Source organism: Condylostylus longicornis, unplaced genomic scaffold (genome assembly GCF_029603195.1).
Source record: "Condylostylus longicornis isolate FDR11 unplaced genomic scaffold, ASM2960319v2 ptg000004l, whole genome shotgun sequence".
Classification (NCBI taxonomy): Eukaryota; Metazoa; Arthropoda; class Insecta; order Diptera; family Dolichopodidae; genus Condylostylus; species Condylostylus longicornis.
Window position 1 is genome coordinate 23,142,076 of NW_026577973.1, and position 17,010 is coordinate 23,159,085.

Sequence of the window (17,010 nt, forward strand, 5' to 3'; positions counted from 1 at the left end):
CGACAGACCGACATATTGCTAAAATTAGTTTATTTACACTTCCCTACTATGGAGAAGTACGTTCCCACCGAAAACTCGATATGCAAAATTTGTTGCCATCACATAACCTACCTATTGTTTACACAATACGGTCGGTAATAAAATGTCAATATCAAAAATAAAACAAGTTTGAAAACGATTTGTAACACCGACGTAAAAACATGTTTTATTTCCCTTTTATAAGTTTAATAGAAACCAATAACTAAACAAAAATTGAGTAATTGAGTAATTTTTGTTTAGTAAATAATAATATTAAGAGAGTTGAGAAATTTTAAAATATGATGGATGTTCGAAAAATAGTTAAAAGAAAATTTGATTTTGTATGAGCCTTTAATCATTGTACTAGTATGAATAAGTCTTCGTAACATTTTTAGTTTTAACTGAATAATCAGAGTAAAATATGATTAATGTATAAATTAATGTGAGTAATAGTGTGAAAAATCCTAAAGTACTTGATATTTCCAGGTTAAAGGTCATTTATTTAAAAAAAATATTAAAATAAAAACCCCATTGCATTCGTAATAACTATGCTGGCATAGGGACCTTTATCATAATGAAAAAACTATTCCCGTTCCATTTTGGAAAGATTTATTTATTTTGATTATTTTGTAAAACTTTCCAATCAACTAGCATAATTTTCAGAATGAAGAACAATAAAACATTGCAAAAATAAAAAAATTTAAAAGATAGCAAATTACATAACTAAAAATATTACCTACATATAAGTAGTTATTTTTAATTAGCTGTAACAAAAACATTTAGCTTTACACATTTCGATTAGAGCAATAGAAAAATTTCCTAAATCAGTTAATATAAAAAAACAACATTGTAAAAAGCACATTTCTTTTATGGTTTTTTTTTACATAAATGGCCAGAGAACGGTTTTTGGTTAGAATGAAAAGAATTTCCTCATTACTAATTAGCAATCCATTAAAACTTATTTAGAAAGTATGTACACACATATCATGTGTACATACTTTCTAACCAAATGAAATGGTTTATAGAAGTATAAAATTAAAATTTTATCGAATTAATGACTTATAATAGAGATTTAAGACTTTCAGTCTGAAAATTTTTAACGTATCAAAATAGTGTAGCATTAATAATATTGTTTTAGCATTATGTGAAAATTGTAGATTGGTAATATGGAGCAGTACCGTTATTTTACCAAACCTCTTATGCTCTCAGTAAATTAAGCATGTTAAAAATTCCTTTAAGGCTAACTCTCGTGGTAATCCTGAGTACATATATTTTTTCTGAGAATCACTCCTCCCGTTATTTCTTTTCAATATCTAGCCCCAGGGCTGCGTTCTCTTAAAAATACAGATTTAGCTTGTACATGAAAAATTAAAACTCATTCCAATGTAATGTGCAAATTACTGTTTGAAACTGTATATACCGATACCGTATTAATATACAATTTATTTTACATAATAGTATGTATTTATGAAATCCGGATGGCAAAATTTTCTGTTCAATTTTTATCGTTTTCAATCAATATCGATCAGTATTACCTAAAATCCAAAATTTCAAATCGCCTATTTAAATCCAAAACAAATTTTATTTCAATTTTCAAGGATTCATCATAATATTATGGAGACAAACGTTTCGTCAAAATTATGATTAAATGCTATCTTGCTCTTCCAGTTTTAATCACGTTAAAATTAACTAGGTATAAGATGAAGTTTTTTCAATGATAACGAAAAATGTGAAAAGTAACATATTTAAGTAGGTACATATAAAGTATATGAGCTTATGTATGTCCGTATAAATACTTGTTTCTTTATTATAATCCTCATAATTTATTTTTTATACATATACATTCCATCTAAACACAAACATATAGAAAAAATTTCTATTAGTTTATTTTTATTGCTTTATGATTACGTTGAACCTGTGCAGTTAGGAATAAATTACAATATTTACAATACCTAGATTTTCTTTTAAGAAGTATGAATGTATGTACATGTACATATATACTTATGCTTTTGTCGTGTTTTTTGTCCAATTTTGATACTTTGATCCTGATAAGATTTTTTTTTTTTTGGCGTATTATAAAAAAAATCAATATTTCATTCCATTTTCATTATAAAAAACTGAAATAATAAAAAAAAACAATAGTGTACACTTATTTGCAGTTTTTTTAACAATGAGGATAAAAATCTTCCGTTTTTTTGTAATTCTATTCCGTTGTTTATTCTTTTAGTACTTAAAAACAAAAAAAAAAGTTAATTTAATTTTTGTTTGAATGACAAAAAAACCGTATTCTCTTTTTGTTTCCAACCTCACTTTCCTTTCCCTTACCTCATTTATTAACAAAATTATAACAAAATGTACAGCATAAGTAAATAAAAATTAATGAAAAAGATAGAAAACGAAAGATGGAAAAGGACAGCAGATTGTAAACAAAACAAATAAAAAACAGAATATGATGACGTAAACAACACCGAAACGAGACCAAAATGAAAGCATATTAAGGTTAATAAGCTTTAATTACATTACAAGCTTCTTCACACAAAACAAAAAAAATCTGCTACACTATGGCCTAAATCTTCTTGGTTCATAGTATGACGTCCACTTATCTACAATTAGCTGGCTTGTTTTCCTCATATCATAAAAATAACCGGGCTACAGATAAATACAGTACGAATGTATGTGACGTGCAAGTAATGTTATACATGTTTACATTAGATTTAAATTAGATTATGGCATATATTCAAGAATCACACATACGTCCATATATTAAAAAATTACAGCGGAAGTTTTGTTTTTTATGGGAAAAAATTTCCTGTTGGGTTTTTATTTGTTTTTTTTTTTTTGTATTTTGGAATGCTGTGGAATGCATTTAGTAAAATTAAACACAATATTTATGCGGAAGATAGCAATTTTTTAAGTGCAAGTGTAAATGCATATGCGGTAATATTTAATGTTAAACAAAATTTTTATATTTCCAAACAGTAAAAACGTTAAAGGCAATTAGTTACAGTTTTACACAAATAATGTTAACTACAATTTAGTAGTAAAACAACTGTGTACCAAATAAGTGTATACCCTAATATGGGTGATATGGAAATATAACACTTGTAATACTATATTTTACCATTGGAACTGTATTGTTAAGCATATTTTTTTACCGACCGTATTGTGTAAACAATAGGTAGGTTATGTGATGGCAACAAATTTTGCATATCGAGTTTTCGGTGGGAACGTACTTCTCCATAGTAGGGAAGTGTAAATAAACTATTTTTAGCAACCTGTCGGTCTGTCGGTCTGTCCGTCTGTCGGTCTGTCGGTCTGTGTGTGCACGCGTGTATCTCAAGTTCGGCTGAACCGATTTTGATGAAATTTTATATGTAAGTTTGTTTCCACCATGGCACGGATCGATCAACTTTTGGTATATATCAGGCCTCGGGAACTGCACTTTTTAGCGGGCCTGTTTTACATTTTTGAACATTTTAAAGAAAATATTCAACCGATTTACTTGAAATTTTATATATAAGCTCAGCTCGACCGTCCGCGAAAATTCCTATGTTTTGGAAGAAATCAGGCATCGGCAACTAGACGTTTACTACGGGCCAAATATACATTTTTGTGTATATAAAGAAAAATAATCAACCGATTTCATTGAAATTTAATATATGAACTCCTCGTATTAAAACAATGAACATATAAATTTTTTGGAAAGATCAGGGCTCGAAAACTGATTTTACATTTTCCACCATTTTGAAGAAAATATTTAACCGATTTACTTGAAATTTCATATATGAGCTTTGCTCGACCGGCCGCGAAAATTACTAGCTTTTGGAACAAATCAGGCATCAGCAACTGGACGTTTACTACGGGCCAAATATACATTTTTGTGTATATAAAGAGAAATAATCAACCGATTTCATTGAAATTTAATATATGAACTCCTCGTATTAAAACAATGAACATATAAATTTTTTGGAAAGATCAGGGTTCGAGAACTGATTTGCGGGCCGATTTTACATTTTTCACCATATCCACAGAACAAATTGATGGAATTTCTTGAAATTTGATATTTGAGTTCTGATTGTTACCGAAACTAACTGGCGAGCATTTCAGGGAATTCGGGTAGCACAAAGCGAAACTCTACTAAGAGCCAAATTTACATTTTTCTAAGTATGTTAACTATAAGCTTACTAATGTCCTAAAAATTGGAAAGAAGTATTTAACAGACATTTTTATAATATTCTGTAACACTTTCATTTAACTAGACAATACACAATGCGGTCGGTTATGTGCTGACCACATCAGATTTTTTTTGTTATGAAATGTGTGTATGATCGTTTTAAAAAAAAAATATGTTTATTGATTTTGTTCTATTTATCCGTGTGCTCCAATATGAAAACCTGCAGTTTTAACCATAGTTGAATCTTTGTAAGAAATATTTTTCTTGGAAAGAGAATTCTTGCTAATTTCTACCTCTTTTCAACTTTTTGCAGCTATCAAATTTCACAGAGATAATTAAAAGGTTTAAAAATACTAGATACAACTAAATTTACCAAGATTATCGCCTTCCTAAATTTGCAAAATTTCAATTTTCTCCAACATATTTTACAGAAATTGCTAACATATTTAAATTTTCATCAAAGCATTGCCGTAAATGTCTTTTATTCAAAAATTATAATTATTTATCTTAAGCAAGCCCTCAAACTCCAATGATAAAGGATAATTTAATAAAATATAGTTTAAAAAAAAGTTACAGCTATTTTTCTAAACTAAAAATTAGTAGAAGAAGTTAAGAAAATGTGCTTCTTTACAAACTATATTGTTTTGATCTGAGTTTATTATTATAATTTGGTGTTTATTTTCGAAACTTTTCCAGTGTAGAAGTTGGTACAAATGTATATATACAGATGTATTTACATGTAAATATTTGTAATGGGTATAAATAACCAACAGAAATAAGAACTTAAAATTTTTAGTACATTAGGTATAATAAAGTCCTTGAAAAATATTTAAAATGAATACACAATATTGTGTTGCTCAATTTGAACACCTACGCTTACATTACGTATTATCATGTAGATACAAGCATAATGTATAATATATTTTGGTATATACATATACATGCTTAGTTATATATATTTAAATACATACACTTAAATATCAGAATTCGAAAAGGACTTTATGTCTAGGTCAATGAAATAATTTCTAAAAGAAGAAAAAAAAAATGTGAAAAGGAAAAGGAAAAGGAAAAGAGAACGATAATAAATTTGAATTTTCTATTTCTACTAAGCGGTAATTTAATACGAAATTTTATTGTAACTATACATACTAAATAAACGTACATATGAACTCAGTGATGAAGATCTGAAAGATAATATAGGAAACCTGAAAATAATTGCAACAAAGATAGAAAATTAAATTTATTTTCTTTAACTATACGTAAATGTATAATTATTATATAATTAATATAACACAGAACTATTTTGTAAAAGTAGAATTTCGGTCTATTTACTGGAATTGAATATTTAATATGTTCTAAATAAATTACTTGACTAACGAGAGACTTTTTAAAAAAAAATACATATATATATATATAAAAACAAAAACTTATACGTATAAGTACAAAGCAGCAATGTAATATTATTTAGAATTCAAAAAATGATGAGGTTCGATAGATTTTCGTCCTTAGACCAATCAAATATGAGAAATATTCTTCAAATCTGACATAATACAGGGTAAGCAAATTATAAATAATCAAAAATGATTTTAGTAATACAAAGTGATAATGCCTATAATTTTTAATTAAACGCTACTTATCTATTTTGTTATTTTCATTATTTTATTAATATCAAAAAAATATTAGTAATTTATAGTATCTTGTTTGCAAAAAAATAAAGATAACATGCATAGAATATATACATATACAAAATTACACTGCCACATTCTTAAAAATTTATGTTTTGGGATTTGTTAAAAATTTTTGTAATATTTTTATTTTATAACTATGGTACTTTCTTAATAAATTTTAATTCTATAGATATTGACGTAAAACCGTTCCAACAAATTCAATGTAAGTAATTGCAACAGACTATAAAGAAGTTATTTGAAATTATTTTTGTAGTAGATTTATATTGAAATTAATACTTTTTTCAATCACTACAATTTCGCTTTTACATTCGGGGCACTACGTATAAAACACTCATCATTCAATTATTTATTAAATAGTTATTGGCACCATATGCAATTAAAATGTTTTTGGTGCAAACTTAAAACCTATATAAAAATACTATATAGCTAACAATTCATATTGTGAAATTCAAAAATATTTACTTTACAAAAACAAATTTTTTGGCAGTTTTCCAAAATATTGATTTTCTATCCAAATGTTAAGTTTTTTGAAAAATTATATTGCAGCAAGGTAAAATTACTAAAGTAAAAAAAAAAAGAGGTAATTTTTCTTTTTGAAAATTGGTACAAAAAACGTTTTATTAAACCAAATGCGAATTATCTTTTGAAAAGAACCAAAAAAATTTTAAACTGTAGAACGTAATTTAAGGAAAATTTAAGAGTTTGCTATGTGAAAGTCTGCGAATTATATATAAAGGAAGAATAGAAGTTTAAAGTTTAAGAATTTAAAGTATAAGAATTTAAAATTTTTCATTTTCATCAATATCCGGTTAGTTTTATCAACTTTTTTGGGTTACCACACGTTAACAATAAAGCAAAGTTAAAGAAAAAGTAATATATGGGATATTACTCACAAAAATATTCTTATTGTTGTTAGTAATACACAAAAATATTGATAAGGAATTTCACTGCAATTTCTTCCATCAGCTATTTTGCGATTAACATTTTTCAACAACAATCATAAAATAAGAAGCGTAAAATGAAAAAAAATTTTTACTATTTCTTTTTTAAATATGTTTCTGTTCGAAATAATTGCAAAAATTATCAAATAAATCATTATTAATTGAAAAATATTAAAATCTAAAGTTTTAGAAGCAGTGTTTTAATGTAAATATTTTGTGCAATCAAAAACAGCCACTTTCAAAGTAAAAAATAAACAAAAATTTCTCGAAATGTGAATCTCGAATTTTTGCACATATTATGTAAATTTGTTTTGAAATTGAAGACACTACCTTGGGTACAACTCAGTTTTTTAGTCATCTTAACTAAATTTAACATTTGTCTTATTTACCTTAAATTTTTAAGAACTTCAAAAGCGAAAAAAGGCTCTAAATAATTGCAACAGACAGTCAGGCGGATCTAGTTCCGCCATTTGTTTTAACAAAATATCGAATTCGATTATTTACTAAAATTTTTCTTAATTCCAATGGAAGTGTCAGATTGCACCTGGCAGCACTAGTATTGCCAGGACCCGAAATATAAATAGTGACCCTCGTAAAAGATTTTTACAGAAACTTAGAAATAAAATTTTTCTTTTTTTAGACAATTAGTTTTAAGTACCAATATTTAACTATACTTTTTAAATTGCTAGTTATAGCACAAATAAATAATTATTCAATTGTAATAATTGTTATAATTACAAAAAAATGTATACAAAAAAACTATGGCTTTCATTTTAATATTCATGGTAAACAAAGATTTCTATGCGGACGTGTATGTGCATACAAAAAATATGTAAATATGTTTGCAAACACTTTTATATGGAGCACATTAAAAGGGGCAATAAAGTTAAAAAATTCGAATATATTCTAAAAATATTAAAGTTCGAACCATGAAAGTACATTAATTAGTTATATTTATCAACTAAACAATATTATTAAAAAAAAGTACTACGAAAGCGATTGCCTTTATTCATTTTCTTTCTAGAACATTAATAGTTGATTTTCATTTAGTTTTTTAATTGTGCGTGATTTTTCTCATTAAAAATTTACGTCTCTAAAATGTGATTCGCTCTTTATTCAAAATTACATTTTAAAATTTATTTAATAAAGTAATTGAATTTATTTTTCGTTTTCTTTTCGAATTAAATCAAAAACATTGAATGCATCACTCTGTATAGTATAAAAAATACAGATTTGGCTTTCTAGATTTAGTCAATATTCTAAATTTTCGCGCCAAATAAATTACAATTATAGGCTGATTTTATTGTCTTTAAATTTTTTCGTGTTTCTTCTTTTTTCACGGATGATTTGTTATATTCAACGTCAAACCAACTCATCATAGAAATGTTGATACCCGAAAAATGCTTTCACATTATAAATAGCATAATGGTTTAATTCTAATAGAAGTGCGATCTTGCCTCTATATCATTTTCTTCAAGGATACTTTTAAATTATTTTTTTATATTGGCCGTATGGCATCAATAGCAGCTTTGAAAATTAAATTACATAACCGGTTATATTTCAGCCTATATTTATTTTTTCGCACATATTGTATCATGACTCCGTTTAAATGAACCGTCTAAAAAAAGGAAGAGTTAACAAATGATTTTTGAAATTTAAATGATAACATTTAAATTTTAAATATAATTAAAAAATTACTTTTTACTATTTCTCAAAATTGTTATAAAAATGAAAATATACGTATGAATGTAAACTTAACTTTTACACAATGGAGTAAAGTATTAAATTGAAATTTTAAAGATAATCAGGTTGATAATATAATTACTTTTATAAAATACTATATTTTAGTTAGACGGGTTTTGCCATATTATTTTGAAAATGTATTTTGGTCACAATGAGTATTATTACTCTCCGAATTAATTTTACCGCGTCATTAATTTGTTTATAGTATTGATAAACCGAAAAATTTGATAAGAACTCTACATAGCTATAGGCAACTTTGGGAATATTTGAATTGTATAACTTTGAATTTAATTGAATTAAATGTAAGCAAATATGAATCATAAATAGTTTCTTTTTCTTGATAAGATTTTTTTTATTTCAAAAAAAAAATCTAGCTTTTCACCAAGTACGTGTATTAAATTTGATCCCCAATTCTCATTAAAAAAAATTTAATTTCAAATCAAATAAAAGTAAGTCATATAATTGGTATACAATAAACACGTCGCAAAAAATTTTATCTTTACACCAATTAAAAGCATATTAATAACCTCATCGAAGTTTGAGGGAACATACATACTTTTTTATATAATTTTTATACCCAGCACCTTCATGAAGAATAAGTATATTAATTTTGGTACGAAGTTTGTAACCACTTGAAACAGCCGTCTGCGATGTGGACATATATGCATATATAATTTTGTTCAGCGTAAAATTTTGTGTTGTTTAGACATGTCCATCCGGTCCGTGTGTCTGTGCAATCGTGCGATAGCTCAAAAAATTAAAGCAAAGCTTCACCAAATTTTTAACAAATTTCTGTAACAATTTCTTTTCTGCCAAGGAATGACCCTAGTAATTCAACTGATTCGGACAACGGGTTCAAGTAGCTGGCATAAAACTCAAAGAATTTATTTTAAATATTTTAAAATTAAAAAAAAACATAAGTATGAAATTTTTTAAGCATGTGTCCAATTACATTTTACATATAATCTGGTAATTTAAATGAAATGGCTTCATAGTTTCGGGTGACTGCCACATAACTCCAAAAGTTGATTAGGGATATTCGAAAAAATTATAAAGCTAGTCGCATGGTAGTCGTGTATCCAATTATAGTCCAGATATATCCGTGAAGTTTTTATGCAATTTTTTGAAAGGTTTTGATAGTTTCCACCCAGCTATGAAAGCTAATTCTAGATATTTCAAAAATAAGTTTTAATGTTCAGATCCTCAAAGTGCAGGGTATAATTCAGTTGGTTTAAACCGACTGAAAAGTTTTTACTTGTTAATTTTCAAAATTAAATATTTTATATTTAGATTTAAATTACTTTATTAACCTAAGGCAAAGGTTAAAACCATATTTATTCCGATCTTTAACTAGTTCGTAATTAATCGATAAAATAATTTTCTCTATAACAACTTATTAGCGAATTATATTTTAAGCAATGATTTCTTTCAATAAGCCACAACACAAAAAGATGATTCGATAAAAATCAAGTACTAGTCGTGCTTTCAGAAATATTTTAATATTATCATCTCAGCAAACGGCTTCCTAAAGTAACTTTAGTTATAGAATATTTATTTAAGAGAAATTTTTAATTAGCCAACATTTATCAACTTTCAATTAAAAATTGAAAGCTGATAGAATTCGGCCATTGAAAAAGACAATATTTAAAAATTTTAATTTTGAAAATAAAATAATTTTTTGACTGCAAGAATTAATAAAAATCTTGTTAAAAAAAGCGATTGAACTTAATAACTTGTCTTTTTCGCAATTAAAATTATTTTAAATAAACACAATAATTATATAAGTACATATACTTGCAGGCACATATCCAGATGAAAAAATGACCTACTTACTTATGATATCATTTTAGATACAAATAAGACGAACTCATCATAGAATACATCTGAACTGAAGATACTTAAGAGAATATGCATGCCAAATATCAAATAACATTCATATATGTACTTACAAGTACAAGTATAGGTATATAAACTTATACCGAAATATTTCCACAAAGTATATGAGTGGAATTCAACATTGACAAATCGTACAAACATTAACATAAAAAAACTAGATCAAATCAATATTTTTTTCTGTTTCTGCATTCATTAGTTTTGAAATATCCTTAATACATGCCCTACCTATAAAGTTTAGTTTAATTAAATGAACTTTCAGATAAAATTACTAATACTTGGAATACTTACATTTGTATAATCACTTAAAAGATTTTTTTTACTTTTCTTATTAAAAATTTAATTAAAATACTAGTATCATCTCAAGAGGTATGATGGGTAAAATTTATGGCTTGAAAATTTTATTTTATAAATTCACAAAATTTTAGGTACAAGGATAAAAATATTTAAAAATTTTGGGTTGGAAATCCTCATGTTTTCACAAATAAAATGAAATATCAAATAGCTTTACACTTTAAGTCACAAAGGTCATCTGAGGTAGGAAGCCTCAATAGGAACAGTTCGTGTTAACGTTTTAGTATAAATGATATTAAAAGTCAGAAACTAAAAACGAGTTTTCCTATTAATATTTCTTGGAAATTAAACTAATTGAGTCTTATATTTCAATCCTATACGATGCTGTGAATTTTAATCCTACGATGTTTTACTTTTCTCAAATTTCAAATAATATCATTATACCAGTGTATTATTTTATCTATAGATTGTAGATAACCTGTAATAATACAACTAATTCGGAAATCAAAGATACTATAATTTAATCATATAATTATTATTGGAATCAAGTAATTTTGGTTTGGACGCACAATTCATTATGTCAATAAATTTCAATTGAAATATAATTAATATATAATTATAATTCAAAATTTTTGAACACTAGTTTTTACGAGACAATTTCAATATATTAAATTTTTTGGACTTATATTTGATTATTTAAATACTGAGCGTATTACACTTTCTTGTGTACAATTTGAAATTTTTGCTAATTAGCACTTTTCCAAAAAATTTTTGAAAAAAAAGTGCTTATTAATTTCACTCTGTCCGTCCGTCCGTCCGTCTGTCCATGTGTCTGTTTACAAAACTTCTACACCCTTAAAGATAGAAAGCTGAAATTTTCTACGTATATAGATCTTTACTAAAAACTTATTTCCGTAGAACAAAATTTTTACCTATCTAGACCCCAGCCTGTAGAAGCTTGAAATTGTAGGGGCTCTTAGACACTAACAAATAGTTCATTACCTTAGAAGAAAATTTTTTTCCATCTCCACCCCCTCTCAAGTTATTGCCTCTTAAAATTTCTAAAATTTGAATTTTTGACACCTTATATTTCCGAAACCGAAAGCTTATTGAAATTTCTATAAACACAAAAAGCTAACGGTAAATTCCATGACATTAAAAAATATAATTATTTTTCTTAACTCACACAATTAACCCTTAAAATCAAGCATTATGTTAACCCCACTTTGTATTAATTTTTGCTTTATTTCAAAGACTGAATAGATCGTTCATCCTAAATATATGCAATCCTAGAAATAGTTTTGTATATGAATGAAAATAATTTTAATAGTGTGATAGGTATACATAGACTGTATTTAAAGCAGTATTTTTACTAATATTGTTGAAGGGAAAAGTGCTACTATACAAACCATTGGTTTGACCCAATTTTATTTTTGTTTTACTCTGTTAGCTTATTTAATTCCTTTACATTGGTTTAAAAACAAATGATAAGGTTGAGTATTAAGACAAATATGAAAATAAAACTTTTCACATGTACAACGTATTTGCATGTACCTCTAAATTCAATGCATTGTAATTGTGGACCTTTTATTTATTATTCTAAGATTTTCGCAATTAACATTTTGTTATAGTTATGTTTAATCTTAGTGTGTGTATTAAGAATATTGTACAATTACAATGTTTTATTTTCTATAAAATATATAAAATCCACAGGTACAAAACAGGTCTTCTGCTTGGTTACATTTTTAGAGTATAATTTAATTATACAAAATTTTAAAAATAACTCTTGTTTATGGAATATATATTTAACATCATGTTAAACTATGGTAGAGTTAACAAAATCTTCAAAAACTATAAAAAAAACTTATAATAATTACGGCAACTTACCCTACCTTAATTACGAGAACTCACCCTACATTATACTGAATTTTAATTCAGCAGTTACTTCAGAAATTATTTACATATTAAACTTTGATAAAGCTATTTTATTGTACGAGTATTTTAACAATAAAATTACAAATCATATAATCCAGCAAAATTAAATTGCATTAACGCTTATAAGTTTATTGCAATACAGGTTTTTTCTGACTTAGATTTATACAAATCACCATGTGCCGGCCTGCTTTTCTTTATATCTTATAATAATAGTGAAAATAAAAATTCAAATTATTATTTAATGTACTATTAAAATTCGTAATACTTGAATCATTTAATAATATTAAAAAATTTCGAAATTTAAATAGTAACAAATAAATTACCATTGAATATAAAATTTTAATAAAAAATAATTCTTATAATAAAAAAAGAAAAAATTCCTAAGTAAATATTGCTTTTAAATTAAAATATTTTAGACCTCCTTGAAAGTAATCAAAAACAACCCAATTAACTAATATTTTAACATACTATAAAGGTTATTTATTAACAATATTAAATTAATAGCTATACAAGTATATATATAAAAATTATTTATTTAACATACAATAAAATTTTTTTCGTTTTATTATTTTAATTTTTTTAATATTGTTGCCAATAATTTGAAACTTAAATTGCATGTCGAGAATATAAACGTACTTATTTAAATATAAAAATAATGATATTTTATTTTTATTTTTTTTTTTCATTTTTTTTTTATAAATAATATTAAATTGTGAAAAGTCAAACTTTTGATTAAACATGTTCAGTTTACGTTGTTCTATTTCGCGAAAACACGCTAATTTTGTTAACGAGAAAGCTAGAAAATGAAGAAAAACTTTTGCTATCATGTATACTATGCACTATGTTATGTATAGATGTATATAAGCAACAAATTTATTTAGAGTTGCTTATACATACATAAAATTTATCTAAATTGTTAAGATTAAATGCAATTACAATAATAAAGAAAGAAAATGGCAAAAGAATAATTTTGGAGAACTCTAACTTACAACCTAACAAAATGGTTAGACAGTAATGCATATACAAAAAGTTTATTGCAATAGTATGTATGTGGAAACTATTTTAAGAATTTGCGGCAATTTAGAAAAACTTGATATCGAGAAAAAAAAATTTTCATTTTCGAAGTCACAGTAGAGAAGTGAATTCAAGAGCATCATAGTAAGGAGCATATTCTCAATGCATATACTGAGATAGATCGCATCTCTTTTAAAAATCTCTTAGCTGAGAAAAGTCACCTGCAAATATCCAATTAATATACAGCTGTATTAAAATTACCTACACTACCTACTGTATTAAAATTACCTACTAAACTACCAGTCGTATAACTTATTTAACGAAAAAAGATTTGTAATATGAAAGTCTGTGACAAGTCCTAATTATAAATTTCGATTTAATCAAGTTAAAAGATTTCGGTTTAACTTTGAAAAAAAATTTCGATACCCTTACTTAACCTAGTATATAACATTTAGCTAATATTTTATTCAAAACTTTCATTTTGTGCTGGTTTCAAAAAGTAAACAAGAAAGTAAACTAAGTCAAACTTTTCGACTACTTCTAATTTAACTAATTTTCCACTTGAATTTAGCCATTTAAGAGTTCTACCTCAAAAGAGTCATCCCAAATTGACACAAATTTTACTTCATTATAGTTATCAATTTGGAGAGTTCATGTTTTGTTATAATTAATTTTGTGCAAAAAGTGTTTTTCTTTATTACAAAAAAATACGTGAAATATGACATGAATTTCTAATATTAAATCTGGAGCTTTTATGATAAAATCGGCACTATAAATTTAAAATACTAAAAATGCAAATACATTTTGAAATTTTTATTATAAACTTCTAACATACTTTTAGTACTTTCAGAAAATAAGATTGCCCAAAAAAACTTTTCATCAATAAGTGACTGTTAAAATTGAAATTATACCTTTTATACTAAAAAGTTTACGTATAACTATGTATAACTATGTGTATAAATACGCAAATTTACAAAAATTGTCAAACACACTTGTATATACATACACATATGGTGTACATACCAAAGTTGAATTAATTAATTGTAACTGCATTCGTTCACTCATATTTTGAATAGAATGCAATGATATACAAATACATTTATTTCAGAAAAACAATAAATAATTTTAGCTATGAGGAAATATTAATTTATGAAAAATACTTCTTTTATATACATACATAAGTACAAACGCTTACGTATGTGCATTCAATGCCACATTTCTATTTTTTATTCTGCCTATGTTTACCTTCTATCTGACAATATGAAACCAGATTTATGTATGTAAGTACACACATTTTTACCATCATTTTTAGCACTTTTCCAAAAAAAAATTGAAAAAAAGTACTTTATTTTTAAAATTACATTAATTCATTTGTAATTTTATTTAATATTAGGTAAGTTCAAGGTTTCATTACTTCGATTCATAAGTCATAAGTTTTCTAATAAAAATCCTTTAAGAACCATTTACTCATATGTAACCAATATGAGTAAAGTATGTAAGAAACTGATTTAATATTTTTGAAATACTAAATCGCTTATAAGTATTAGTACTCCAATGCACCTGAAATATAAAATGTGGTTTTATATACAAGCATATATGTGTGATTAAAAATTAATTAAAAATTTTTATAACAAAGAATCATTGTTCAAGATAAAATATTCAATATTAAACGATGAATTGAAAATTTTTTCCAACTTTCGAAAGGAATAAAACAATAAATTAAAATTTGGATTATGAATCTGTGCAGGATACAGGCAAAACTTTGCAAAAATGTGGCTGTAAACAAACGCGAGATTTATTTAAATTTATTTTCATAGCTTTGACAAACCACAATTAAGAATTTGTATTCTACAATTTTAAATTTATACGATTCAAATAAGACATTGTGGGTTTCAATGATGTCAGGACAAATTTTATAGCTTATTTTAAATTCGAAACATTTCGTTTGGTGGTTTTCAATTTCGATATTGCAAATGCATCGAAAACCATATAATAAATATAAATAAATATAAAATTAATATTTTAAATATTTTATGCATATTTTTTATACAAAAAATAGTAAAAGATCTTTATTCATTAATTTATTCGCAATTTAATTTTAAATTATTTTTGTTATTCTTCTATTTAGCTTGTGTATGCTTATTAGCAGAAACTCTTTTGTTTATCATGTTCTTAAATTTTCGTTGTGTATCAGAAGAACCAGTTTTGAAAGCTATTTTGTGTCAGTGAAATAACATTTCGATTAAACTTTCATTTTTAACAAATTTTTTTCCCTACTTACATTACATTAAATTTCTTTTTGAAATATTTGAAGCTAGAACGTTTAAAATTATGTTAGTTGTAACGAATCTTGTACTTGACTGTGTTTAGCAAACGAAAAGAATAACGAACTTTGTACAAATATCATAAAAATAAAGTACATATGTACCTATTTTTGCTTTTTACAAAATAAATCATATTCATAATCATAATTTACATTTTAGTTTGAAATGAATGACTGCATAACAGCCTTTTCTCAATTACATTTTAACGATCATATGTAATTATTCAATAAAATAAATTAAGCTATATGTGGATAGCAATTGATGGTTTATGATTTGTAAGTCCTAAAAACTTTAACCCACATTTCTGATTAATATTTTGTATATAAGAAAAAAATAATAAGAATAGATATAACTTTTCCTAGTTTCCATTCATATGTTGAAATTTTAAATGAAAAGCAATTAGAGAAATCAAACGGACAAAGAAATAATAAGAAATATATTTTTAAAAATGTTAAAAAAACATGTACTGGCTTGGAAGTTTACCAATGAAATTTAAATTACGTCTATAATATCATAGAAAAACGCGTAGACGTTCCTATTTAACAATTCATTGCAAAACATCAACACTATAAATCAACAAAAAGTATTGAAATCTATGCATGCCGGTTAGTAAGCATTACTTAAGCATTGTTTTTTGGCAATATATTTTTTTTTATCATGGTTAAGTATTATGAATGTATATTTCAATAGTAGAAATATGGTTCTGAATGCAATGGCTAACATCACTATAATTGGGATGAGGTTGATTGATTCAAAATAGTATTCTCACTCATATTTGGCCTTTCATAAAAAATATAATCAGACTTGATTGTATAATTTTGTTAACTTTTTAATTTGACTCATTTATAAACTATTTTAAGTAATTAGATTTCTAGACTATTGTATACATATACATATGTATGTGTTGTCATTATGAGTTTGAATTTTGTTCCATTTGTTCAATTAAAATAAAAAAAATGCTAAACTTATTCATACTTAATTATTAT

General features: G+C 25.3%; 1 protein-coding gene across 3 annotated transcripts in view; it reads right to left on the reverse strand.

Annotated features, from left to right (window-relative positions):
• The window catches only part of LOC129614342 (adiponectin receptor protein-like), a 39,221-nt gene that overhangs the window by 13,783 nt on the left and 8,428 nt on the right, over positions 1-17,010 (reverse strand). The gene's annotated exons all lie outside the window — the stretch shown is intronic.